The 26,409-nt window shown below is 34.8% G+C and overlaps 1 long non-coding RNA gene across 1 annotated transcript in view; it reads left to right on the top strand.

The window, feature by feature from the left end:
* LOC147840821 (uncharacterized) overlaps positions 1 to 24,037 on the top strand; it is a 29,740-nt gene extending 5,703 nt beyond the window's left edge. Inside the window, exons 2-3 of the long non-coding RNA XR_015507521.1 lie at positions 22,419 to 22,528; positions 22,624 to 24,037. This is a non-coding gene — a long non-coding RNA (uncharacterized LOC147840821). The remainder of the gene's footprint in view (positions 1 to 22,418; positions 22,529 to 22,623) is intronic.
* The last annotated feature ends 2,372 nt before the right edge of the window (positions 24,038 to 26,409 follow it).

The following is a 26,409-nucleotide window of genomic DNA, read 5'->3' as shown; positions in this document are numbered from 1 at the left end:
ATAAAAATAAAATGATATCAGTAAAACACTTTTTCACACCACTGTATGTTGCAGTATGTAGCTATATATAATGTTTACTTACGCCGTGGCTCTTTATTACTTTGTAGACAGTCTAACACACTAATGCATATGAGTGAAATACAACAAACAGCCAGCATCTTTTGCTTATGGCGAGCAAACATTTCACGCATCTCCCAGGGTGATAATGTTACCCCACAACTCGCAAAGATGCGCCCTGTAGGTGCAGGTAAGCTTTTACTCTGCCTTGCATTCTGCTGGTGATCTCATGCATGACAATACGATAATAACATAATATGCTGGGTTCCCTGAAAGGGAAATATGTTCACTCGCCAGTGTGTCTTTTAAATATTATAGCTGCAAGGATGTATCGCTGCCTCTAATGGGTCGGTTTCAGTGTTACGGTACATCAAGGACACGTTGCTTGAATAATGCACAGAGAGTTTTCTTTCTTTTTTCTTTCTGAAGACTTATGTGTTACTTGTGAAATACGGCTGACATTTCTAAATGTCATAGTCAGTATTGTTACACAAAAATCCAACATAATCATAAGACAAAGGCTACTTCTGTGTGAGGACTCATGATTTACATTTGCACACTGGATTTTCTTGGTTTTCTGAGGATTTTCTTCAGTGTTTGTCTAATGTCTGCTTGATCTAGCCTTGGATTATGTTATTAAAACCTTATACTGCTCAGTGTAGCACAAACTAGTGAAAAATCTAGCAGGAAATTTGGGCTTTTTATTAGCATGAAGTAGTAAAAGTAACCTGCATTTCATGCCTGTTATAGCAGTCCACTGGTATATCTAGTTTTTTTTGTGTGTTCCTCTTTACAAGCTAAAAGTTCTAACTGAACAAAATCCTTATCTGCAGTGGGGCAGTTATTTCTGTTGATGTTTGGGTAACATTCAAATGCTCCAAGGGTGGTAAGATGGAGACAACTCTGCACCCTGTGAAAGCTCAGACTCTGCCAGTGCCTGAAGCGCTGTTGAGCAATCGCAGTGAATGTATTTGCCTGCACAAGCAGACTTGCTGGGGCAAAACCTGACAGGGAAACCGATACTGTGATAGAAGAGCCTACTCTACAGTTGAATAATAGACTGGGTTAAAGGTTTCATAAAACACTTTCAGCAAAAAATGGGAAATATTTGCTGTAATGTGTTTTAACATTCCATATGACCTGGCCACAATTGTACAGTTTTTCATTTGTCAGTCCTTATAGTAGCTTTGTCATTTGCTGCTTAACAAAGCATAACCATAGCAGCTGTTATTCAGTGTAGAAACTCAGTGAAACCTAGAGTAGTTATCTTATCCTTCATTCGTCCTTTGTCATACACTCCAAAAAGGTAAAAGGATTGGTTTAAATCACTTTAGGTTCTCCATTAAACATTTAAGTGGACAATCCAGAACAGGCAACCTTTTTCTATTGCTCCAAGGTCCAGTTCAGATGCTTCCATTACCATCAGAAAACAGGGGTCATACAGGTACTCTCATAAATCTAAAATTTTGTACGACTTGTCCTATAGTAAACCTTGTTGGCTTGGACAAGATGGCCATCTTTGACCTTATGCATTGATGAGCCTTTGGCGGCTAAAACCCTATTGTCTGTGTGTGGTTCATTCTTGCTTGGGTCACTCTTGGTAATTTCTTACCACAGTTTACCACGAGCAAGCTAAAATGTTCACTGTTTCTGAGACTCACTGACTCAGTTGACTTGCAATCAGATCTTAATCCTGCCCTTCTGCATATTTGATATAACAGGAATTAGTTTTTTTGAATGAGCAAGAATATTATGACTAATATCCCTACATGACTGTGAGAGCAGATTGGTTTTTCTAGTGGAAGACAATTTCTACAATAAAACAAACAAAAAAATTATAGATACAAATATAAAAACCCTGATCCCTTTTACACTAATACGTTTTAGTTTTAAAATGTATCCTTTTTGCTACGGTTACACCTTCTGTGCACTCAACCATTTTGGAAATACTGAAGAGGCCATTTTCGTTTGAAAATGTTGCTGCTTTGTGTCGTGGATGGGGAAAAAGGTGACATCTGAAAACCGAGGCATTGCTGCAGACATTTGCCTACCTGATCGGGGCTTCTTCTCATTATTAAGTGCACATAGTTCAGTCTTGCATCCTTTCCTTGTAAGTTCAGACAAGTTTGATATGGAAACAAACACCCGAGGACAAGTCGAGTAAATCTTCAAAGGGAACAGTGTACTTTATAACATCATTCGCATCAACCTTGCTACATTGTATCTTTGTATCTTAACAATACAATGAAAACATGATATAAGGAACTGCCTTTTTTCATTTTGATATTAACATCTCAACAGACACCATAAACGTTAAGGCTACGTGTAGCTACATATTTATATGATCTTCACTGTATGTGTCTTCACTGTATGCATATTTATAACAGAACAGAGCCTATAACATAACTACCTCCTCTCATTTTCATCAAAAAATATAAAATATACCGTATCTTTTGCTGAATGTCTGTTTTAATAATCAACAATGGTCATTACTAAAGTCTAACATACAATAAGTTTAAACAATATAGAAAATAAAGGCAAGCAATCAGTCAGTGTGCATAAATTTTTTTATTAACTTATATTTGCGCTCAAAACACGTTACCGGAAAACAAGTAATAGATTCAAATAACGAAAACTGACATACACTGTAACACATCAAAATGTGTGTGTGGTCACGTGATGTGCGTTTTCAGTGGTATAGTGTGGACGGAGAGTTGTTCAGGAACGCTAGGTATAATGCCAGTGTGGACGTGGATCGTTTCCGTTCTAAAAGGCTTTTTTAAAACTAAAACATATTAGTGTAAACCGGGCCTCAGTATTTATCATTTTCAATTTGCAACTTTAAATTCTTTTTTTCCAGAATTGAGAGATATGAATTCATAATGCAGTTTTCTCACAATTCAGACTTCATAACTTGCAATTTTATGTCTAGAATGTAATTTTGAGATACATATGAGAAAAAGAGTGAAAAGCCTCTACTTGTATCAGTATATTGCAGGAATTTTTTTTTATTGTGTATTAATTGTGAAAGGATAATTTTGAAAATATGTTAATCTGTACACACACTTTCTCAAAAACAAAAATAATACATGTTCATGTTTTCAAGTTTGTCATTACTGTGTAAAGGTCCCTTTAGTTTGGGTTAAGGTAAGAGAACAAGCTGACGTGTTTTGCAAATTTACTAATGTAAAAAAAGTGTAAAAATATGGGAAAAAAACATGTAGAGTAGATCATTCATGTGTTTTCACAATTGGGACTTCACATTGTATGAAGTAAATGTAGTATAATAAATGATTATATTTTAATAACAGATACTTCAGAAGAAGAAAAATTCTGAATACATTTTATATGGAATTCTATACAATGAGATATTTATGCAGACCATAGTGCATAAATTAATAAGTTGAAGTCAGAATTATTAGCACCCTTGAATTATTAGCCGCCTGTTAATTTATTTCCATAATTTCTGTTTAACTGACACAAGATTTTTTCAAAACGTTTCTACACATAATAGATTTATTAACTCATTTCTAATAACTGATTTATTTTATCTTTGTCAGGATGACAGTAAATAATATTTTACTGGATATTTTTCAAGACACTTTTATACAACTTAAAGTGACATTTAAAGGCTTCACTAGGTTAATTAGGTTAACTAGGCAGGTTAGGGTAAATAGGCAAGTTTTTGTATAATGATGGTTTGTACTGTAGACTGTCAAAAAGAAATATAGCTTAATGGGGCTAATAATTTTGACCTTAAAATTACTTTAAAAAAGTAAAAGCTTCTTTTATTCTAGCTGAAATAAAACAAATCAGACTTTCTCCAGAAGAAAAAATATTATCAGACATACTGTGAAAATGTCCTTGCTCTGTTAAACATCATTTGGTAAATATAAAAAAATTAAATAAATCAAAGGGGGGCTAATAATTCTAACTTCAACTGTATATGCCAATAAATATATTAGGAGAAATTAAAAATAAACATTTTTATTTACAGTAATAATCTAATAATATTTTTTTTTGTTAGTTTAATTAGTTGTGTTTATATAGCAATGTTTTTTAAAAACACAATGGTGCCCAAAGTGCCGAACAAAATCAATGCTAATTAATATAACAAGTCTTACAGCTAACAATATAAACAGATAAACCAGAACAAAGATGCAATTTTAGAAAGTAAAAAAAAAAAAAAAAAAAACAGATCAAGTTTTAGTGTGTCTATAGGGGGGTGGACGTTTGCTCCAGTTTTTTGCTGGCGATGACAGCAAAAGCCCGATCCCCCACTTTGCTTACACCGAGACCTTGGTACAGAAAGAATAAACTGATCAGATGATCTTAGTGACCAGGATTGTATGCATGTACAAAATTTGATATAGATTTCCGTAGTTAATTTTCTTTAGCAACACCTAAATTTATCATGTTTTTTTATTTTATTTTAAAAAAAATTTTATTATGTTATTGATATTATTATTTTAAAAGTGGCACAAATGCACTATACAGTCCATGTTCACTTGTAATGTATTTATTTATGCTGGGCACTGTATACAGAATATTTCCACCAAACTGTCATGAGCATCTTGCAAGGATCCAGGTTTATCCTCCCTATAGATAATGCTGAATATTTACGTTGTGACCCTTGGCCTGTGTGTATGTGTGTGTGAATGTGCTGGATGAGTGGGAGTGTAGTTCATGGCCGCTGCTTTCACCAAACGATACCTGTAACACTCTCCATGCTCCTTTATCTGTTTGTGTTACACAAAGTACTCTTTCTTTTAGCTTCCGTTGGTGTGAACATCTTGATTTCTTCATCAAAATGGTCTTTGTTCCAAATGAGAACAACACAGCCTTATCTGAACGTTTTTTTCTCACTTGGAATATCTGAGGCTGAACTGTGTTGTCAAAACAAGCAGAGCTCAAATCCTCAACAAAGCCTTCGTATTAGCACTTATTCCCTTTGCAGGGACATACAGCGATTTCATCAGGCTTAAAAGCAGGAGCCTTGCCATATTTTATGCATTAAGGATTGCTGAAGATGAACGTAGACTTTAAATGTCATTAAAAAAAACAGGAATAAGATATGGAGATCATCAGTCATTCAATTCAAAGTTGACGGCCACTAAGAAAGACAGAGGCTTATAGGCAGATAATCGCCATAATAAATTGCAAAACATGCATAAACCTCTACAACAGGATGTCATCATACATTTACAATGGACATTTGTGAAAACAAGTAAATGTACAGTATGTGCTGGCTAAACCAGTTTTCAGCTTAGCCAAGTAATCTAATGCATTGCTGTTTATATTACAGTATGTTAAACATATCACTTTTTACAATTTCTCAGCAGATCTCTCAAATACTTCATTCTGATTTTCATTGCTGTATTTTATGTTTCTTGTGGCACTCTGAAGTTGTGTTTTATTAAAAAAATATATTTTGTTAGTTGGTATCTATTTAATATTAAACAAAGTGATCAAATGAGCACAGTAATGTACAGTATAGTAATACTGTCATTTTTGGAAAAAAATAAACCTTTATCTGATGACAGAAAAGATCTTCATCAAATGTTTCTAATCATCCTCTGCTTAATTTTTTTATATTACAGTATAACTACAGTAGCTGCATCATATTTACAGCATAATCTACAGTAGGTGGCATTTTATTTTGATGGTCTTCTTTATACGATGTTGACTGTAAATATAGCTTTACAGCTACAACTAGTATTAATAGACTGTCTGCTTAGTATCTACTTTGGAAGTTCAAAATTCATTAATTCATTTTTTTTTCGGCTTAGTCGCTTTATTAATCTAAGGTTGCTACAGCGGAATGAACGGCCAACTTATTCAGCTCGTTTTACGCAGCGGATGCCCTGCGTAAACACCTATACACTCTTGCATTCACACACACACTATGGCCAATTTAGCTTATTCAATTCACCTAAAAACCGAAGCCCCCAGAGGAAACCCACACGAACATGGTGAGAACATGCAAACTCCACACAGAAATGCCAAATGACCCAGCTGGGGCTCAAATTAGAGACCTTCTTGCTGTGAGGTGATCATGCTACCCACTACGCCACCGTTATGCCCCAAGTGCAACATATTTTACCTAAAAATAATTTTCATTAAATTTAACAGCTGCCAGTTGACATGTAGTTTCAAAGTTAATCATATTCAAAACAAAGAGGAAAATCAATAGAAAGTATAACCAAATGAATATATTTTTTGTTTTGTTTATCATTAACAAATTAGCACAAAATATGACATCTGAAGGCAGCACAGTCTTGTTGACTTTTAAGAAGCGATTTGATATTAGTCTCTGATTCATCCTAAAAGGATTTAAGAAGCTATTTGATTTCAGCCTTTATTTCATTGAATTAGTCAAATTCTAAATTCAAAATAAATATTTAAACATCTTAGCAAAACATTATGCATATACATAATTAACTTCATAGCCTCATTGAACTCTTGAACAGATTTTGTCCCTTTCAGTTTTATTTCTTTAAAATTACTGCCTGTAAAACAGCAAATCTGTGTACTGCTATTGTTTTTATCAGATTTGAATATTATACTTCGTCAATTTTAACATTTTTTTTTTTTTTTTAGAAATGTAGTTGTTTTATTGTTATATTTAAATACTTTTGTTAATATGTCTATGTAGTTTCTATAAATTTTTTGGGCTCTGTTTTAATGATCTAGGCGCAAAGTCTAAAGCGCGTGGTGCAAAAGTATTGAGGGCGTGTCCGAATCTACTTTTGCTAAATAAAGAATGGGAAAATATGGTCTGCACCCTGGCGCATGGTCTAACAGGGTTGTTGTTATTCTATTAAAGAGTTATGGGGTTTTTTGAGCATTAAACCATTCATAGTCTCATCTTACATTTTCTTTAAAAGTCAGTTGTGTCACGCTATGGCACATTTGCTATTTAGATGGCGACTTTGTTGTTGGAAAAACTGAACACTTCACTAGCAAGAAAACATTTAAACAGACCATCTGCAGTGCAAGGTTAAAGAATGAGCCTCCACCATTCGGCCTCTTTACTTTCTCTTTACTTTTACTCTTTACTCCTTTACTTTTGTGGATAAGAAAATAGTGTTGTATTCCACTGAAGACATCCATTAGCCTACATATTTAATATAGTTAGGCGTAAAGATTTGTTTCAAAACTATTTCTATAATCAGTTCAAATTTACAACAAATCAATAAATTAACAATAATAAAGAAATGTGTTTAAAAAACTGAGTTATATCCGAACACACATCCTATTTTTATGCCCCATATATAGTAACGTATATGTCTCTAAAACCCGACAGGAGGACAAATATAAATTTATTTTAATAAAACAAATATAATATGCATTCAATAAATAATACTGCCAATAATAATAACAACAATATAGCTGCAAGCAGCAATTAACGGGGGTCAAGCAGTTTAGCAAGTTAAGGTCATATAGCAGTTAGGACGCCTGTAAGTAGTTTATTCGACAACAAAATAAACGATTAGAGTGTTAAAGTTTATAGATTGAGCTAACAAATGTTTGATTAAACACTCCAGAGAAGCAAATTCGATTTTTACATATTGACAAATCTTTAATAAACATTTCGAGTGACCGCTTTTATGTCAAAGTGACCAGTATAAGCAGCCCTATGATATAATGTGCAGATCGAGTCATGGCACCTTAGACAAAGACACGACATGTCAAATTTTAAGTTAATCAGATAAATGGTTACTCAGATACAGTGATTTTACAACGTATAGCGCCATCATGTGGCCATTGTCTACGAGTTTTATGCTATGACCTTAGACTGACCTCTTGCATATGTGTAAAAGTTTGGTGAAGATATTTTAATTCCTTCATGAGTTATGGCTATTTTAGCTCTTCTTAATAAAAATGACAAAAGAGCAGTGAATAAGCTATTAGTGATCTCCTACTGCCATCTAGTGGCCACAGTGTAATTTATTTATGTGATTACAGCCATTTAGGTGTGCATAAACATATCCCTTCTATAATTGAGCATGTTCTAACTATATAAAATGAAAAATTTGTAATTTATTAAAATAATTAAAAATCTACAGATAAAAAGTGTGAAAAGCTTTGACTAAATTTGATCTTAAATGAATTAACTGTGTTCATGCCATGTCAGTTTGGGATTCAGAATGCATTACATTACATTACATTCTTTGCTATAGAGCAGTAGAATAAACAATAAGTGCTCTGTTACTGCCATCTAGAAGCCACAGTTGTGATTTTCTTTACAAATGTTTTAAAACAATGTGTTTAATCATAGAACCAGTTTTACATATTAGAATCATTATGAAGAGGTTAACTGGGACCAAATTACATGTTTAATGCATAACAGTGTTTACATCAGGTCAAAATATGATTCAGATTGATCCTAAATGCAATTTCCCTGACTTTAAACTCAAAAAATGTAAAACAACAAAGGTATGCAAATGTTTTGAACAATAAATAAGTGGTCTTGTTGTGACATCTAGTGGTTAGAAATGGTAGGTGACAGTTAAAAGTCTGTGTTATAGTGGCTAAAATGATAAAATATTGAAAATGTGTTTTTGAGACCTTTAAACATCCAAGATGGACAGAAAAAAATACTTATAAATCATTTCAGTGACAAGTGTGTAAATGAAGCACATTTACTTCATTTTTAAGCCATTTTAGCATGTTTTTAGAACCATTTCCACTAATATAGCGCCACCTATTGCCCAATCTCCACAAGATTTTGCATGTTTATTCACATTGATATGCCACATCTGCTCACCAATTTATGTGATGTTTTGGGTTTTCCTCATTGGTTTACAGGCATGTAGGTTTGTGTAGACACGCCCCTTTTGTTAATGAGCCTGTTACAGCTATCTAAAATGAAAAGTTCAACCTTTTTTTGATAATTATTGATCTACTCAGTCCAAAGGTTTATACAACACTGGTTTCGTTGCGATTGAGTTAAAAACCAGGGACTAGTTTGCAAAAGTAGGTTTTGTTTATATTGATGTTTTTTTTAATTAACAGTTTGAGTAACAGCAGTGGTTTTAGTCTCAAACTGTTCAGTATGAGCAGACCTATCATATGATATGTAGATTAAGTGTTTTTTGTGAAATAGTATGTAAATGAAGCAAATTTACTTTATTTTTAAGCGATTTAGCATTATTTAAAGACTATTTTTGCTATTATAGCGCCACCTATGGTTTGATCTTCACAAAATTTTGCATGTTTCTTCACATTGCTATGGCACATGTGCTCACCAATTTCTGTGATATTGTGAGTTTTCCTTATTGGTTTACAGGCATATAGGTTCGTGTGGACACGCCCCTTTTGTAAATTAGCCTGTTACAGCTAGCCAAAGTGAAAAGTTCAACTTTTTTTTGATAATTATTGATCTGCACAGTCCAGAGATTCCAACAACACTGGTTTCGTCGCGATTGAGTGAAAAACCAGGGACTAGTTCGCAAAAGTAGGTTTTTCCTATATTGATGAATATTTAACGAACGGTGTAAGTGACAGCAGTGGTTTGAGTGTCAAACGGTTCGGTATGAGCAGACCTATCATATGATATGTAGATTAAGTGTTTTTTGTGAAATAGTATGTAAATGAAGCAAATTTACTTTATTTTTAAGCGATTTAGCATTATTTAAAGACTATTTTTGCTATTATAGCGCCACCTATGGTTTGATCTTCACAAAATTTTGCATGTTTCTTCACATTGCTATGGCACATGTGCTCACCAATTTCTGTGATATTGTGAGTTTTCCTTATTGGTTTACAGGCATATAGGTTCGTGTGGACACGCCCCTTTTGTAAATTAGCCTGTTACAGCTAGCCAAAGTGAAAAGTTCAACTTTTTTTTGATAATTATTGATCTGCACAGTCCAGAGATTCCAACAACACTGGTTTCGTCGCGATTGAGTGAAAAACCAGGGACTAGTTCGCAAAAGTAGGTTTTTCCTATATTGATGAATATTTAACGAACGGTGTAAGTGACAGCAGTGGTTTGAGTGTCAAACGGTTCGGTATGAGCAGGCCTATCATATAATATGTATTTTGTGTGGTTGCGCAAAAGGCTGTGTAATACACAACCCATTACACACTAAAAATACGTAAAATCGCCCCCTAGTGGCCGATTTCTTTCAAAATTCTTACAGACCTCTAGGACCATGAGTCGAACATGCCCAGCGAGTTTCGTTTTGATCACTCATCGTTAACCTTGTTAAATGGCTGCTCAATTTTAATTGGCCAATGGCGGCCATGTTTTTTGAGATATGCCAATATCCTTATAGTATGTTATGACAACCTGGTCAAAGACACTGCATAACAATTTTCAAGCTGATTGGACTAATGGCTGTAAGGTTAGAGTAATTTTTATGTTTTTTTAGCTTTATAGCGCCACCATGTGGCCAAAGTCTGCGGATTTTGCAGTGTCACTTCAAATTGAGCTTATGCATGTGTGTACCAAGTTTGGTGATGATATCTCATTTCGTTCAAAAGTTATAGCTCCAATTAGCATTTAGCTTCAATTAGCATCAAACATTGTTGTGAACTGTTTCGCGTGTGAATAAAAATGTCAACTTTTTTTTGATAATTATTGATATTCAGTGTCCAGAGAACATTTGAGAGCTGGTCTGGTTTAGATTCAGTGTAAAACCTAGGACTAGTTCGCAAAAGTAGGTTTCGGACAAATTGCGATGTAGCGGGAAAACGGTGCGTCGTAGAGCAAAAATTTCTGCTATACACTTTTGTTCAGGTTAACCCAAGGATTCCAAAAATGTAAAGTTTTTGAGTCTACGACAAACGGTGAACGAATAGCGGCCAAAAATGTCCAAAAAGTGTTTTTTTGGCGCCATAGCGCCACCTATGGTCTGATTTGGCTGATCTTTGGCCAGAACGTAGTGTACCGGGGTACTACCATCTGGCCAAGTTTCAGCTCTCTCGGCCTTACGGTTTGGTCTGGGCAATAGTGACTTCGGCAGAATAATAATAATAATAATAATAAATATAGCTGCAAGCAGCAATTAACGGGGGTCAAGCAGTTTAGCAGGGTAAGGTCATATAGCAGTTAGGACGCCTGTAAGTAGTTTATTCGGCAACGAAATAAACGATTAGAGTGTTAAAGTTTATAGATTGAGCTAACAAATGTTTGATTAAACATTCCAGAAAAGCAATTTCAGTTTTTACTTATTGGCAAATTTTTTTATGAACATTGAGTGACCGCTTTTATGTCAAAGTGACCAGTATAAGCAGCCCTATGATATAATGTGTAGATCGAGTCATGGCACCTTAGACAAAGACACGACATGTCAAATTTTAAGTTAATCAGATAAATGGTTACTCAGATACAGTGATTTTACAATGTATAGCGCCATCATGTGGCCATTGTCTACGAGTTTTATGCTATGACCTTAGACTGACCTCTTGCATATGTGTAACAAGTTTGGTGAAGATATTTTAATTCCTTCATGAGTTATGGCTATTTTAGCTCTTCTTAATAAAAATGACAAAAGAGCAGTGAATAAGCTATTAGTGATCTCCTACTGCCATCTAGTGGCCACAGTGTAATTTATTTATGTGATTACAGCCATTTAGGTGTGCATAAACATATCCCTTCTATAAATAAGCATGTTCTAACTATATAAAATGAAAAATTTGTATTTTATTAAAATAATAATAAATCTACAGAGTAAAAAGTGTGACAAGCTTTAACTAAATTTGATCTTAAATGGATTAACTGTGTTCATGCCATGTCAGTTTGGGATTCAGAATGCATTACATAACATTACATTACATTCTTTGCTATAGAGCAGTAAAATAAACATCAAGTGCTCTGTTACTGCCATCTAGAAGCCACAGTTGTGATTTTCTTTACAAATGTTTTAAAACAATGTGTTTAATCATAGAACCAGTTTTACCTATTAGAATTATTATGAAGAGGTTAACTGTGACCAAATTAGATGTTTAATACATAACAGTGTTTACATCAGGTCAAAATATGATTCAGAATGATCCTAAATGCAATTTCCCGGACTTTAAACTCAAAAAATGTGAAACAACAAAGGTATGCAAATGTTTTGAACAATAAATAAGTGGTCTTGTTGTGACATCTAGTGGTTAGAAATGGTAGGTGACAGTTGAAAGTCTGTGTTATAGTGGCTAAAATGATAGAATATTGAAAATGTGTTTTTGAGACCTTTAAACATCCAAGATGGACAGAAAAAATAACTTATAAATCATTTCAGTGAAAAATGTGTAAATGAAGCGCATTTACTGCATTTTTAAGCCATTTTAGCATGTTTTTAGAACCATTTCCACTATTATAGCGCCACCTATTGCCCAATCTCCACAAAATTTTGCAAGTTTATTCACATTGATATGCCACATCTGCTCACCAATTTCTGTGATGTTTTGGGTTTTCCTTATTGGTTTACAGGCATGTAGGTTCGTGTAGACACGCCCCTTTTGTAAATGAGCCTGTTACAGCTATCTAAAATGGAAAGTTCAACTTTTTTTTGATTATTATTGATCTACTCAGTCCAGAGGTTCATACAACACTGGTTTCATTGCGATTAAGTTAAAAACCAGGGACTAGTTCGCAAAAGTAGGTTTTGTTTATATTGATGGTTTTTTAATGAACAGTTTGAGTAACAGCAGTGGTATTAGTGTCAAACTGTTCAGTATGAGCAGACCTATCATATGATATGTAGACTGAGTGTTTTTTGTGAAATAGTTTGTAAATGAAGCACATTTACTTTATTTTTAAGCGATTTAGCATTATTTAAAGACTATTTTTGCTATTATAGCGCCACCTATGGTTTGATCTTCACAAAATATTGCAAGTTTCATCTCGTTGATATGCCACATGTGCTCACCAATTTCTGTGATGTTTTGGCCTTTCCTTATTGGTTTACAGGCATGTAGGTTCGTCTGGACAAGCCCCTTTTGTAAATTAGCCTGTTACAGCTAGCCAAAGTGAAAAGTTCAACTTTTTTTTGATAATTATTGATCTACACAGTCCAGAGATTCTAACAACACTGGTTTCGTCGCGATTGAACTAAAAACCAGGGACTAGTTCGCAAAAGTAGGTTTTTTCTATATTGATGCATATTTAACGAACGGTGTAAGTGACATCAGTGGTTTGAGTGTCAAACTGTTTGGTATGAGCAGGCCTATCATATGATATGTATTTTGTGTGGTTGCGCAAAAGGTTGTGTGATACACAACTCATTACACACTAAAAATACGTAAAATCGCCCCCTAGTGGCCGATTTCTTCCAAAATTCTTACAGACCTCTAGGACCATGAGTCGAACATGCCCAGCAAGTTTCGTTTTGATCACTCATCGTAAACCTTGTTAAATGGCTGCTCAATTTTAATTGGCCAATGGCGGCCATGTTTTTTGAGGTATGCCAATGTCCTTATAGTATGTTATGACAACTTGGTCAAAGACACTGCATGCCAAATTTCAAGCTGATTGGACGAATGGCTGTAAGGTTAGAGCAATTTTTATGTTTTTTTAGCTTTATAGCGCCACCATGTGGTTAAAGTATGCGAGTTTTGCACTGTGACCTCAAGTTGACGTTATACATAGGTGTTACAAGTTTGGTGATGATATCTTATTCCATTCAAAAGTTATAGCTGCAATTAGCATTTAGCTTCAATTAGCATCGAACATTTTTGTGTACTGTTTCGCGCGAGAATAAAAATTTCTACTTTTTTTTGATAATTATTGATATTCAGTGTCCAGAGAACATTTGAGAGCTGGTTTGGTTCAGATTGAGTGAAAAACCTAGGACTAGTTCGTAAAAGTAGGTTTCGGACAAATGGCGATGTAGCGGGAAAACGGTGCGTCGTAGAGCAAAAAGTTCTGCTATACACTTTTGTTCGGGCTAACCCAAGGATTCAAAAAATGTAAAGTTTTTGAGTCTATGACAAACGGTGAACAAACAGCGGTCAAAAATGTCCAAAATATTGGTTTTTGGCGCCATAGCGCCATCTATGGTCCGATTTGGCTGATCTTTGGTGAGGATGTAGTGTACCGGAGTACTACAATCTGGCCAAGTTTCAGCTCTCTCGGACTTACGGTTTGGTCTGGGGAATAGTGACTTCGGCAGAATAATAATAATAATAATAAAAACTTTAACAAATACAATAGGGTTTCAGCGCTTCGCGCTTGACCCCCTAAATATAGCTGCAAGCAGCAATTAACGGGGGTCAAGCAGTTTAGCAGGGTAAGGTCATATAGCAGTCAGGAAGCCTGTAAGTAGTTTATTCGCCAATGAAGTATACGATTAGAGTGTTAGAGTTTATAGATTGAGCTAACAAATGTTTGATTAAACACTCCAGAAATGCAACTTCAGTTTTTACATATTGACAAATTTCTTAAGAACATTTCGAGTGAATGTCAAAGTGACCAGTATAAGCAGCCCTATAATATAATGTGTAGATCAAGTCATGGCACCTTAGACAAAGACACGACATGTCAAATTTTAAGTTAATCAGATAAATGGTTACTCAGATACAGTGATTTTACAATGTATAGCGCCATCATGTGGCCATTGTCTACGAGTTTTATGTTATGACCTTAGACTGACCTCTTGCATATGTGTAACAAGTTTGGTGAAGATATTTTAATTCCTTCATGAGTTATGGCTATTTTAGCTCTTCTTAATAAAAATGACAAAAGAGCAGTGAATAAGCAATTAATGATCTCCTACTGCCACCTAGTGGCCACGGTGTAATTTATTTATGTGATTACAGCCATTTAGGTGTGCATAAACATATCCCTTCTATAATTGAGCATGTTCTAACTATATAAAATGAAAAAATTGTATTTTATTAAAATAATTAAAAATCTACAGAGTAAAAAGTGTGAAAAGCTTTAACTAAATTTGATCTTAAATGCATTAACTGTGTTCATGCCATGTCAGTTTGGGATTTAGAATGCATTACATAACATTACATTACATTCTTTGCTATAGAGCAGTAAAATAAACAATAAGTGGTCTGTTACTGCCATCTAGAAGCCACAGTTGTGATTTTCTTTACATATGTTTTAAAACTAGGTGTTTAATCATAGAACCAGTTTTACCTATTAGAATTATTATGAAGAGGTTAACTGTGACCAAATTAGATGTTTAATGCATAGCAGTGTTTATATCAGGTCAAATGTGATTCAGAATGATCCTAAATGCAATTTCCCTGACTTTAAACTCAAAAAAATGTAAAAAAAACAAAGGTATGCAAATGTTATGAACAATAAATAAGTGGTCTTGTTGTGACATCTAGTGGTTAGAAATGGTAGGTGACAGTTAAAAGTCTGTGTTATAGTGGCTAAAAAGATAGAATACTGAAAATATGTGTTTTTTAGACATTTGAACGTCCAAGATGGGCAAAAAACAACAACTTGTAAATCATTTTAGTGTTAGGTGTGTAAATGAAGCACATTTACTGCATTTTTAAGCCATTTTATGATGTTTTTAGAACCATTTCTATTATTATAGCGCCACCTATTGCCCGATCACCACAAAATTTTGCATGTTTATACGCATTGATATGCCAAATGTGCTCATCAATTTCTGTGATGTTTTGCGTTTTTCTTATTGGTTAACAGGCATGTAGATTCGTGTAGACACGCCCCTTTTATAAATGAGCCTGTTACAGCTATCTAAAATGGAAAGTTCAACTTTTTTTTGATAATTATTAATCTACTCAGTCCAGAGGTTCATTTAACACTGGTTTCGTTGCGATTGAGTTAAAAACCAGGGACTAGTTCGCAAAAGTAGGTTTTGTTTATATTGATGGTTTTTTAATGAACAGTTTGAGTGACAGCAGTGGGTTTAGTGTCAAACTGTTCAGTATGAGCAGACCTATCATATGATATGTAGATTAAGTGTATTTGTGAAATAGTGTTTAAATGAAGCACATTTACTTTATTTTTAAGCCATTTGGCATGTTTTTAGGACTATTTTTGCTATTATAGCGCCACCTATGGTTTGATCTTCACAAAATTTTGCAAGTTTCTTCTCATTGATATGGCACATGTGCTCACCAATTTCTGTGATGTTGTGAGTTTTCCTTATTGGTTTACAGGCATGTAGGTTCGTGTGGACACGCCCCTTTTGTAAATTAGCCTGTTACAGCTAGCCAAAGTGAAAAGTTCAACTTTTTTTTGATAATTATTGATCTACACAGTCCAGAGATTCTAACAACACTCGTTTCGTTGCGATTGTGTGAAAAACCAGGGACTAGTTCGCAAAAGTAGGTTTTTCCTTTATTGATGCATATTTAATGAACGGTGTAAATGACAGCAGTGGTTTTAGTGTCAAACTGTTCGGTATGAGCAGGCCTATCATATGGTATGTATTTTGTGTGGTTTTGCAAAAGGTTGTGTGATACACAACCCATTACACCTTAAAATTGCGTAAAATCGCCCCCTAGTGGCCGATTTCTTTCAAAATACTTACAGACCTCTAGGTCCATAAGTCGAACATACCCAGCGAGTTTCGTTTCGATCGCTCATCGTTAACCTTGCTAAATGGCTGCACAATTTTAATTGGCTAATGGCGGCCATGTTTTTTGAGATGTGTCATTGTCCTTATAAGATGTCGTGGCAACCTGGTCAAAGACACTGCATGCCAAATTTCAAGCTGATCGGACTAACGGTTGTAAGGTTAGGGTCATTTTATGGTTTTTAAGCTTTATAGCGCCACCATGTGGCCAAAGTCCGCTGTTTTTGCACTGTCACCTCAAATTGAGCTTATACATGTGTGTACCAAGTTTGGTGATGATTTCTCATTCTGTTCAAAAGTTATAGCTCCGATTAGCATTTAGCTTCAATTAGCATTGAACATTGTTGTGTACTGTTTCGCGTGAGAATAAAAATGTCAACTTTTTTTTGATAATTATTGATATTCAGTGTCCAGAAAACATTTGAGAGCAGGTTTGGTTTAGATTGAGTGAAAAACCTAGGACTAGTTCGCAAAAGTAGGTTTCGGACAAATCGTGATGTAGCGGGAAAACGGTGCGTCGTAGAGCAAAAATTTCTGCTATACACTTTTGTTCAGGTTAACCCAAGGATTCAAAAAATGTAACGTTTTTGAGTCTTCGACAAACGGTGAACGTATAGCGGCCAAAAATGTCCAAAAAGTGTTTTTTTGGCGCCATAGCGCCACCTATGGTCTGATTTGGCTGATCTTTGGCCAGAACGTAGTGTACCGGGGTACTACGATCTGGCCAAGTTTCAGCTCTCTCGGCCGTACGGTTTGGTCTGGGCAATAGTGACTTCGGCAGAATAATAATAATAATAATAATAATAAAAATCTTAACAAAAACAATAGGGTTTCAGCGCTTCGCGCTTGACCCCCTAATAATAATAATAAAAATCTTAACAAAAACAATAGGGTTTCAGCGCTTCGCGCTTGACCCCCTAATTATACTAATGCAAACTGTCATGAATAAACATGCACACTCCACACAGAAACGCCAACTGACCCAGCCGAGGCTCGAACCAGTAATCTTCTTGCTGTGAGGCGAACGTGTTACCCATTGCGCCACCATGCAGTCCTCATTTTTTCATATGTAAAGATATTTGCGTATTGCTGTACATCCTGTGTGTATTAAGCAATGTGTAATCGTTTGGACCTGCATAGGTGCATAACTAACAAACTCTGCACTAGACTTTAGACTTGCTTTTAGATGGTCAAAGGCACTGTATATTTCAGTTCTTCAAAAAAACAACGCAATGCACCTTAACACACCTCCTTTTTAGACCTGCACGCCTATGAGTCTACAAAGTGATGTAAATGGATTTGCTAATTAAACAACTTGGTGCAAAATGGGAAATTTAGGGTTGCGCTGGTCTAAAAATAGCGACAAATTGCGCCATACACGTTTTGCGCAGAGTGTATGATAGAGCCCTTAGTGTTTATCTTAGTTTACATTCATCTATTTTAGTGTAACCAACAGTTCATGAAATGGTTTTCTTGGCAACTAGCTAAATAATAAAAAAGCTTGATTTATAGTAGCGCTGTCAAAATTAACGCGTTAATGCATGCGATTAATTTTAAATGATTAACGCGTTAAAAAAATTAACTCAATTAACGCAGTTCAGGTTTTTTTTACTTCCTGTTGTGGTGGACGTGTGTTCAACATGCAATAAATGTGGATAAGACCAAGGAAGCACTTTTTAAAGGCAAGTTCCAGTATAAAACAATTAGTTGCATCACAAGTTATCCAGAGTTTCATGCAATTTCGGGTGTTTCATTTTTAACTTTCGACATCTGTTGTAAGTTGATACCGCATTTCGTGACTCGGTGTTCCTTTAAGGTAAGGTTCCTTTTAAGGCTACACGGTAGAATTTTAATAGGAGTATTATCTTAATCATATTAAAATCGGAGTATTGGTGTCTTATGTAAATGTACTCAGAACGTCTGGTGAAGTCGCGAGCTGTCAAAGACAGGGCATTACTCTGCCTTTCAGCATGAGCCCTCCAAGTTTAGCGTGTTTCCTCATTAAACGCAACGAAAGCGTATGCTTCGCGTTGTTGTGTCAGAATCCTTGTGAAATACAGTAATACTTTAGGACGCTTAGTTTAGGACGCTTATCAAATTTGATGCGTGTTGAATCTGAGGGGAGTCGCTCCAGTATGGAAGGCCGTTGGGGCCAAAACGTCTGCAGCGCGTTGTGTGTGTCTGTCTGTGTGTGTGTCTGTGTCAGGCCTGTTGAGGGGTGTCAGGGGTGGAGTGAGCGACGAATCTGAGTACTCTATAATTAATGTAACATACTCTATAATTAATGTTCGCAACTCACAGCAATAAAACTTTACAATGAGTGCAACAGTTTGTATTCTATAGTTTATTATTATAATTTTTCATTTTCCATATCTGCAATTCCTGTATTTTGGCATTTTTTTTGCAGTCCACTTAGAATCCAACATGGAAATCAATGTTTTCTTTATTGGCATTGATTGTTTTGAAATTTAAATGTCATTAACATGCCTGTGTTTTAATTTCTGTAATAAATATGGCTGTCAAGCCAGGATCTTGATGGTTTATTGTGGGTATGTTGTTTACTTGAAGAAATCTGTGTTACAAGTTAAACAAAAATTCTATTAAAAATAATATTTTTAATTTAAATATTTTTTTCTTGCGTTTACATAAATTTTACATTTAAATAGTCAAAATTACAAGTTTCAGTATTTTAAATGTAATTAATCGTGATTAATCGCGATTAATTAAAAAAAATATGCGATTAATTAGTTAATTTTTTTTTATCGATTGACAGCACTAATTTATAGTAAATAGAAATGCTCCAAATTACAATATATTTTAATTTGGAATTCAGAAGAAATAAAAATATTGTCATTTTAAGCATTTTTATTTCCAGACAATGGCAATTGGTGAGAATAACAATTGTTTTCTTTTGTTATGATGGAAAATCCTAATGTTGATTAGGAAGTCTGAACTATATGAAGATATATATAACAACATGTTTTTTTTTTAAGTAAAAACAATTATTTATCTCATTGTTTTAGTAAAAAAAAAGAAATATAACGATGTGTACGTAATAGCAGTCTCTGCATTTTACTACCCATAAGCACATCTAGAAAGGTCATAATATTCTTCACCATTCAAAAACGTGTTCCAGTTTTATAAATAATACAGGTATACGGTAATGTTTAAGAGGGAGACCGAGGCTGAGATGAAGAAGAAGAGAGATGTGTTGTATGTCAGGCTCTGCAGGTCTGCTGAGAGGTTGATTGTATTTCCTGGTCGTGCTGAGTTGGGCCTGGTTCTGTCCCTTCTCTCCCCAACCACGCACCATCTGCCTCTCCTGCTCTATATCCAAACACAAATCCCTCCGCCACCCTCTTGATGATGATGATGTGACACAAGCAAATCTTTTCTCTAGCACTCTTTGTTCCGTGTTGGCCTGCTGCTATTTTTTTACGGCAGAACATGGTGGACTAAAACACGCCATGCAGAAATGCCTCGAGTTAAAAAAAAAATTGCTGGGTTTGATGTGATGAAGTGAATTAGTAATAACCAGACTTGTTTTTATAAGACTATGCAAACAGTCATTTGCGAAGTGTTGCTTTGCTGCTTATGTTTCAGTGACCCTGCAATGAGCAGAATGATGCATGTGTTTGAACAGCTCACAAATGACTGATAAAATGAATGAGGATTAAATGGGCATTTTCTCCCAGTGTTACGCTAATGGGAGATTTGCATGCTAGAATTCACACTCAAAACTAGTAATTACAGCCCACTCATAGTACGCAGACAGTGGAAACACGTGTCTCAGAGTCCTTTTTCTGAGGCAGCTTTTGTTTCTGCCTCATTTAATTTTCTACATCACTGGACTAAAATTTGTCAATGTTTTTTTATCTGTTGGTATAACCAAAAGTGGTTACTTATAATGTTTACTTGAATATGAATCACTTCGCTTACATACACTCTTAAAAAAATACACGTCTTGAATTTTTTTAGAGCAAAGAAACACTTACATGGGTCTCTTTATAAATAGCATTTTCCCTGCTTGCCTTTTCTAAAAAAAAAAACAAAAAACAAAATTCACTGTGATGCATGTTAAGGGCATGCTAAATCAACAGGCAGCAATTATAACACTTTCATGCTGAATTCACACCAAATGGGAAAATAAGTATCTTCACATATAAATACTCATACACTGCGTACAAGTCAATACAAACATGCAAGCAGAAAACCGTCCAGGAGTCAATCAATGCAGAATATGCATTACATTTACAACATACATGCAAAATTTGTGTCTTCCATGATTGGAGTGAAGTCGGCCATATTGGCTAATCAGAAAGGAAAAAACTGCGCACTCTAACGTCATGCTGTGAAAATTCGGGTTGTAGTGACCACACAACCACATTGTACCTATAAAATTCAGGACAATCTTTACTCTGGCTGGAGTTTTCAGAAAGTTTTGGTTTCAACCTACCAATACTGGTTTCTTGTGGACAAATAGCGAAACCGTGTAGGGTGGGTGACAAAATCGGTATTGGTATTTATTGACCAAACACCATTATCAACAATAATAAAAAAAAATTTGGTATAAAGCTTTTATATAAAGGCTATAGTGTGTGGCTGTAAATGTGGACGCCTTGGAAGGAATGCCAAAAAGCATAGGGTGTCATTTTGTCATTTCCAATGGAGGTGCGTGACTTGCATGACACGCAAATGGGAGTAACGTGCACATGATGTGCAAGTGGCTTATTTTCCAGGTACAGCTAGTTGAAAAACATCTGAAGTTTTCAGAAAGCCGTAAGCGCAACGTGATTCATGCAAGTAGAACTAACCAATTTGCTTCACACATTGTATGGAATATACACATTTGCGTAACGGCAGACTAATTCCCTGATACAAACATTGCACATCCAAATACTGCCGTGCTTTTTACTTTTCTCCATAAACTTGCATCAAAGCTGCAACAATGGTTTGTCTGTTTGTCATCTTTTGACAAAACAGTTGATGTTCGCTTAGTTATGAGAGTCAGCAGGGGAGTACATTGAAAATGGTAAAGGAAACCACGCGCTCGCGCTTCTCACTTCAGGTCAGAATAACAAAACATGCTAAAATGAGTGCTGTATAGCAGCAGTGAAGAGATAAATATAAAAGGATGTCACCAGAGTGGCTTTTTGGTTTCTTTTCTTGTGCATCCCAGCCACTAGCTCCCCTTATGAAAGGAATTTAGCATAGGGGTAATGTAGTCATTCAACTTCAGAATTTAATGCTGCAATATGCATTTGAATAATAATGTTTAATTTCTTTACTTGAAAGCTCAGATTTTAAGGTTTACTGTATCATTATTTTTGACATCTTACAGATGTTAATCTACCTTTACCTTTTCACACACTTTGTAACATTTTATTCATCAAGTGTCTCTTTAACACTTTTGTTTATTTTGTTATGAAGAGATGAGATATTTTGTTTAAATATTTTTGTTTTTGACTATTAAAACTATTTGCCTTAGTAATGTTGGTAAATTAAAATAAAGTGGTTAGATAAAAAATCTTATTATTCCTAAATGTATTGTTAAAAATATTCAATAATTATCAACACTGAATGATATGAATCATAATATTGTGATAATTTTTTTCCAGCCCCAAAAAATACCCATGTTCGTGTGACAGGGTCTAAAGAATGTTTTGTGCAGTGGAAAGATTCTTCTGATGTTAAAGTTTCTTCATGGAATCATCAGTTGCTTTAAGGAACATTTAGATTTAATAGTGAACACTATACTGTTAAAAACTTTGTTCGCCAACACTTCCCCGAAGACCTCCATGTTATTCACCAACACTCCTAAAAAAATAAAGGTTATTTATTGTTTGTTCCATGCAGAACCTTTTTTGCCACTAAAACCACTGGAACTGCCCATGGAGAAAAGCAATCATAGCTTAGCTATTATGCTATATCCTCATCAAGGATTTCCTGTTTGCTTACTGGTACAGGTATGCTAACAGTCTAATACTTAATGGCACTGCTTTTCCTTACTCAACGTCAGCCAGTTTAACAGCAGACCTTCAAATTGCTTCTTTTTTTTTAGTTCTGGATGGATCATCAGCAACTCTTACCTTTACTCTGGAGCTAAATATTTCAGCAAGATGTAGAGCATGATAAAGATTGACCAAGTCCATGAGGAGAAGACAGTTTAAAGCCCTTGCCTGTTGAACTGTTTGACCTCGAACTGTTTCTTCCTCAGGCAAAAAAAAAAAAAGGATTAGCACTAAAATCCAGGTTTATTCCTGATGTAAAAAGGAATTCAAGGCCAGTAACCAAGGGGGATGTCAAATATTGATGTTTAGTAGCAAACAATGTTAAAGCATAACTATACCCATGCAAAGAGCAGATCCAGGTAAATTGTCCCACTGCTGACTGACCTTGACAGTTGGCTAGTAAAAAAGTCTGCCCTTGGCTGCTTTGCCAAGTTTCAGATGCCAACTTCAGTTTGCTCCATAAAGATCTCCATATTAAATAATAAGTGGTGTCAACTAAAACCCTGCACTGCTAGTTATTGATTAATATAATCAGTGTTAAAAGATCAATTTGGTCCTCACTTATTTTTGCATGAAGAGCAATTGATGGCCTAGAGCTCTCTCTTGTTTGGTCTTTTTGTTCCATTATCTCTTGTAACAAGCTGAAGTTGTCTCCAAAAAGTTCTGCCATGTCACACTTCATCTGTGTACCCACTTTAACCAGTTCATCAACAGATGTTAAAGTTTCAGAATTTTTGCAATCCTTTCAGGATTTTTGCAATCCTTGCATTAAAATTGGTCAAAGCTATTTCCTTTTCAGCCATATTGGGTTTCGGTAAAAAAGCTCTGTACATACAAATTCCACTCTGTCTTCATTCAGAAATCCTTATTTCTGCCCCAACTTCACAATCATTAGAAACGAATCACTGAAGGAAAAGGGTCTTAAAACTACAACTTTAAAAAGCTACCTGTTAATATTTAGCAGTATGAGTTAAAACTGATGGCAGTGATGCTAAAATTTCCCTCACATATCAGCCAAACACCTAGACATTCCTCACACTTTTTCAATAATCAATAGCATCTTCCCCTCCCAAATGTTCACATGTTGGATTTTGAGTTCAATAGTTGCATCATGTGTCAAATAATAAGAGGATCTACACTGTAAAAGTATCTGTAAATTGAGGTTTTTCTATATTTTGTGACTCATGTCTTTTCTTCACTTATTTAGGCTATTGAATTGCATTATGCAACATTGGTCTTTTTTCCAACAACTTTTAACCTTGAATGGTTTTAAAACATAAAATTGACTTTTATGAACATTTTAATTGATTATTGTCTGGGTTGGTTTTGTAAATTACACTGCAAAAACTTGGCAATAAGCTGCCTGTACATTTTCTGTTATTGTAAAAACGTAGTTCTTTATATATTATTTCATAAACAATATATTTTTCCAAACTACTAAATGTCAATAAAAGTCACTTTATTAAACTGCAGAGTTTCAACACCAAAAGTCAGCAGAGCAGAGATCAACATCCCATAATACACTTCCCATACGTAAATGAACAGAAAACACAAAAAATGGTGTCATACACTGTCTGGGCATCTGATGCCATTGGGTTTCAGAAGTCAACCAAGCCAAGAATATCATCTTGGGATCTCTCATTTTCAAACAATCCATTATTGCTGCTATTGATTCACATTTCTGTTTCACATAATTACACACTCTTTTAACAATCCCTGTCCACTTCTTATGTTCAATCTCTTGTTGACCTTGCATTTGCTTCAATTAAGTAATCATTATTTCTATTGCACTTCTACCATGTTAATTTTGTCAGAGCAGCTTTTTATGGATTAGGAATAAAATAGATAAGAATAAAAGTTGAATACAAATGACACTTAAGAAAACAAGCCATCTCGATGTTATTTAACTAGCTCTTGTGTATAAATTGGTAAATTCAGATGGCTCTCTGAATATTCAGAGTCTTTTTCTTTACCATCTTTTTTACATTATCATTTTTACTGTCCATTCTAACCTCCAAACAATCTCCTAAATGATCTTTGAGGCTATTGCAGACTTCCTTCATTATCTGCTGGCAGAAGAGGAGGAAGATCTGACTCATCCTAATTATCAAAAACTTCAAACTACATAAAAATATAACTGTATTGCAGTAAAGTCTGGATCAAGGCTTGGTGCAAACCTCTCCCTGTATGGAGCCATTTTGCATTATCCAATGATGGGAACAACAATCAGTACTAACTATGATTACAGTATAACATCTGTTTAGCTGTACCTTTACTGAAAGAGCACTGTGCTACGTCCGACAGATCGCACTATTATGTCTTTCTTTTTTTTCTTATCTTATAACCTATTTTAACACATTTTTATCTTTTTTATCTATTTTTTATTCTTATTTTTATAATTCTTATTATTTGTTTTTATGTTCTTACACATTTCTTTTATTCCTGTTTATGTAAAGCACTTTCAATTTGCCACTATGTATGAAATGTGCTATATAAATAAACTTGCCTTGCCTATAAAAAGAAGAAAAACAAACCATCTGTTCCATACAAAAATCATCCAAAAATATTAACCTGTTACCCATTCAAAATGGTAATAAAACCAAAAAAAAGTCTAATGGCCTAAAATCATCTAATTAATCATATAAACACTGTAATAAATGCAAAATTGTGAGAGATTCAACCACCAACTACACAGTATTTAACCACTTTTGACCAACCAACCAAACAAACAAACAAACAAACAAACAAACAAACAAACAAACAAACAAACAAACAAACACACATAAAGAAGTTCACAATATATTAATAATTGCAATTCCCTCTTTAAAAGTTTGAAATGTACAAAGGAATCAAAAGAGGTAGCTGACAGTGCCCATACACAAGTTCCATTCCGTAACCACCATGCTGAAGTAGAAATAATCAGTCCAAATGAGGGTATAGGGTAAAACTCGCTACACACTTTTTAGTTCTCATTGTTGACTGTTGGTACAACCCATACATCCACAATGGAAAGCCCTTGATATAAACAAACCAGATAAAATGACAATCAGACCAAACAAAGCATTTCTTATAAAGATGTACAACCCAACAAACAAAGTAAAAACATGGCTTTGTGCTAAAAGAACAATGACTGTCCTATTTTGTGTCAATGTTCAACAATAATTACAGCTAGGGGTAGATGTAGACGTTAATAAAACACAATTTACATTACGGCTACAAAATCTCTAATAACCCTCCTACTGTTGCCTGCCTTCCTGCCTCACTCACTCACCTATAAAATAAAGATAAGTTAACATAGTTACATGGCTGGTATCCAATACATGGTATTGTCCTCCCTGACTGGGAGGATAACAGAAACTTTCCACCTTACATGATCTCCACAAGGTTGTTTAGGGAACTCAAACGGTTCTTTTACATGCCACTGCAAAAAATTCTACTTTGTAATTTTTGGTTTATTTTACATCTTTTAAAAAATCTGAAAAAAAAAAAAACTAAACAAAACAATTATTTTGTAAATAATATTAGAATTTACATTTAATTAATGCAATAGTATCTGGATGCTGCCTTTATGATGCAAGCTGAGATTGCATCACTCAGCGATGCAATGTCAGACACAATGCACTCAATGGAGTGAGTGACGTCACTGTGAGGGGTAGAGTTAGGGGTGGGGTTAGGCATTGGATACAGCTCAGATTGCAATGCACCAGGTCTGCATCCAGACCACTCTCCAATTAATGAGATATCCCTCTTTGGTGGTCAGATCAAATTAAACGTACAAAAAAGGAGAGCAAATTTGTTTTTCAAATGATTTTGTAAGAAAAAATCTTTAAAAATAT

The sequence above is a fragment of the Danio rerio genome, chromosome 14 (genome assembly GCF_052040795.2).
Source record: "Danio rerio strain M-AB ecotype USA chromosome 14, GRCz13ab, whole genome shotgun sequence".
Lineage (NCBI taxonomy): Eukaryota > Metazoa > Chordata > Actinopteri > Cypriniformes > Danionidae > Danio > Danio rerio.
The sequence above is the reverse complement of the archived record's forward strand: the minus strand, read 5'-3'. Positions and strand labels throughout refer to the sequence as shown.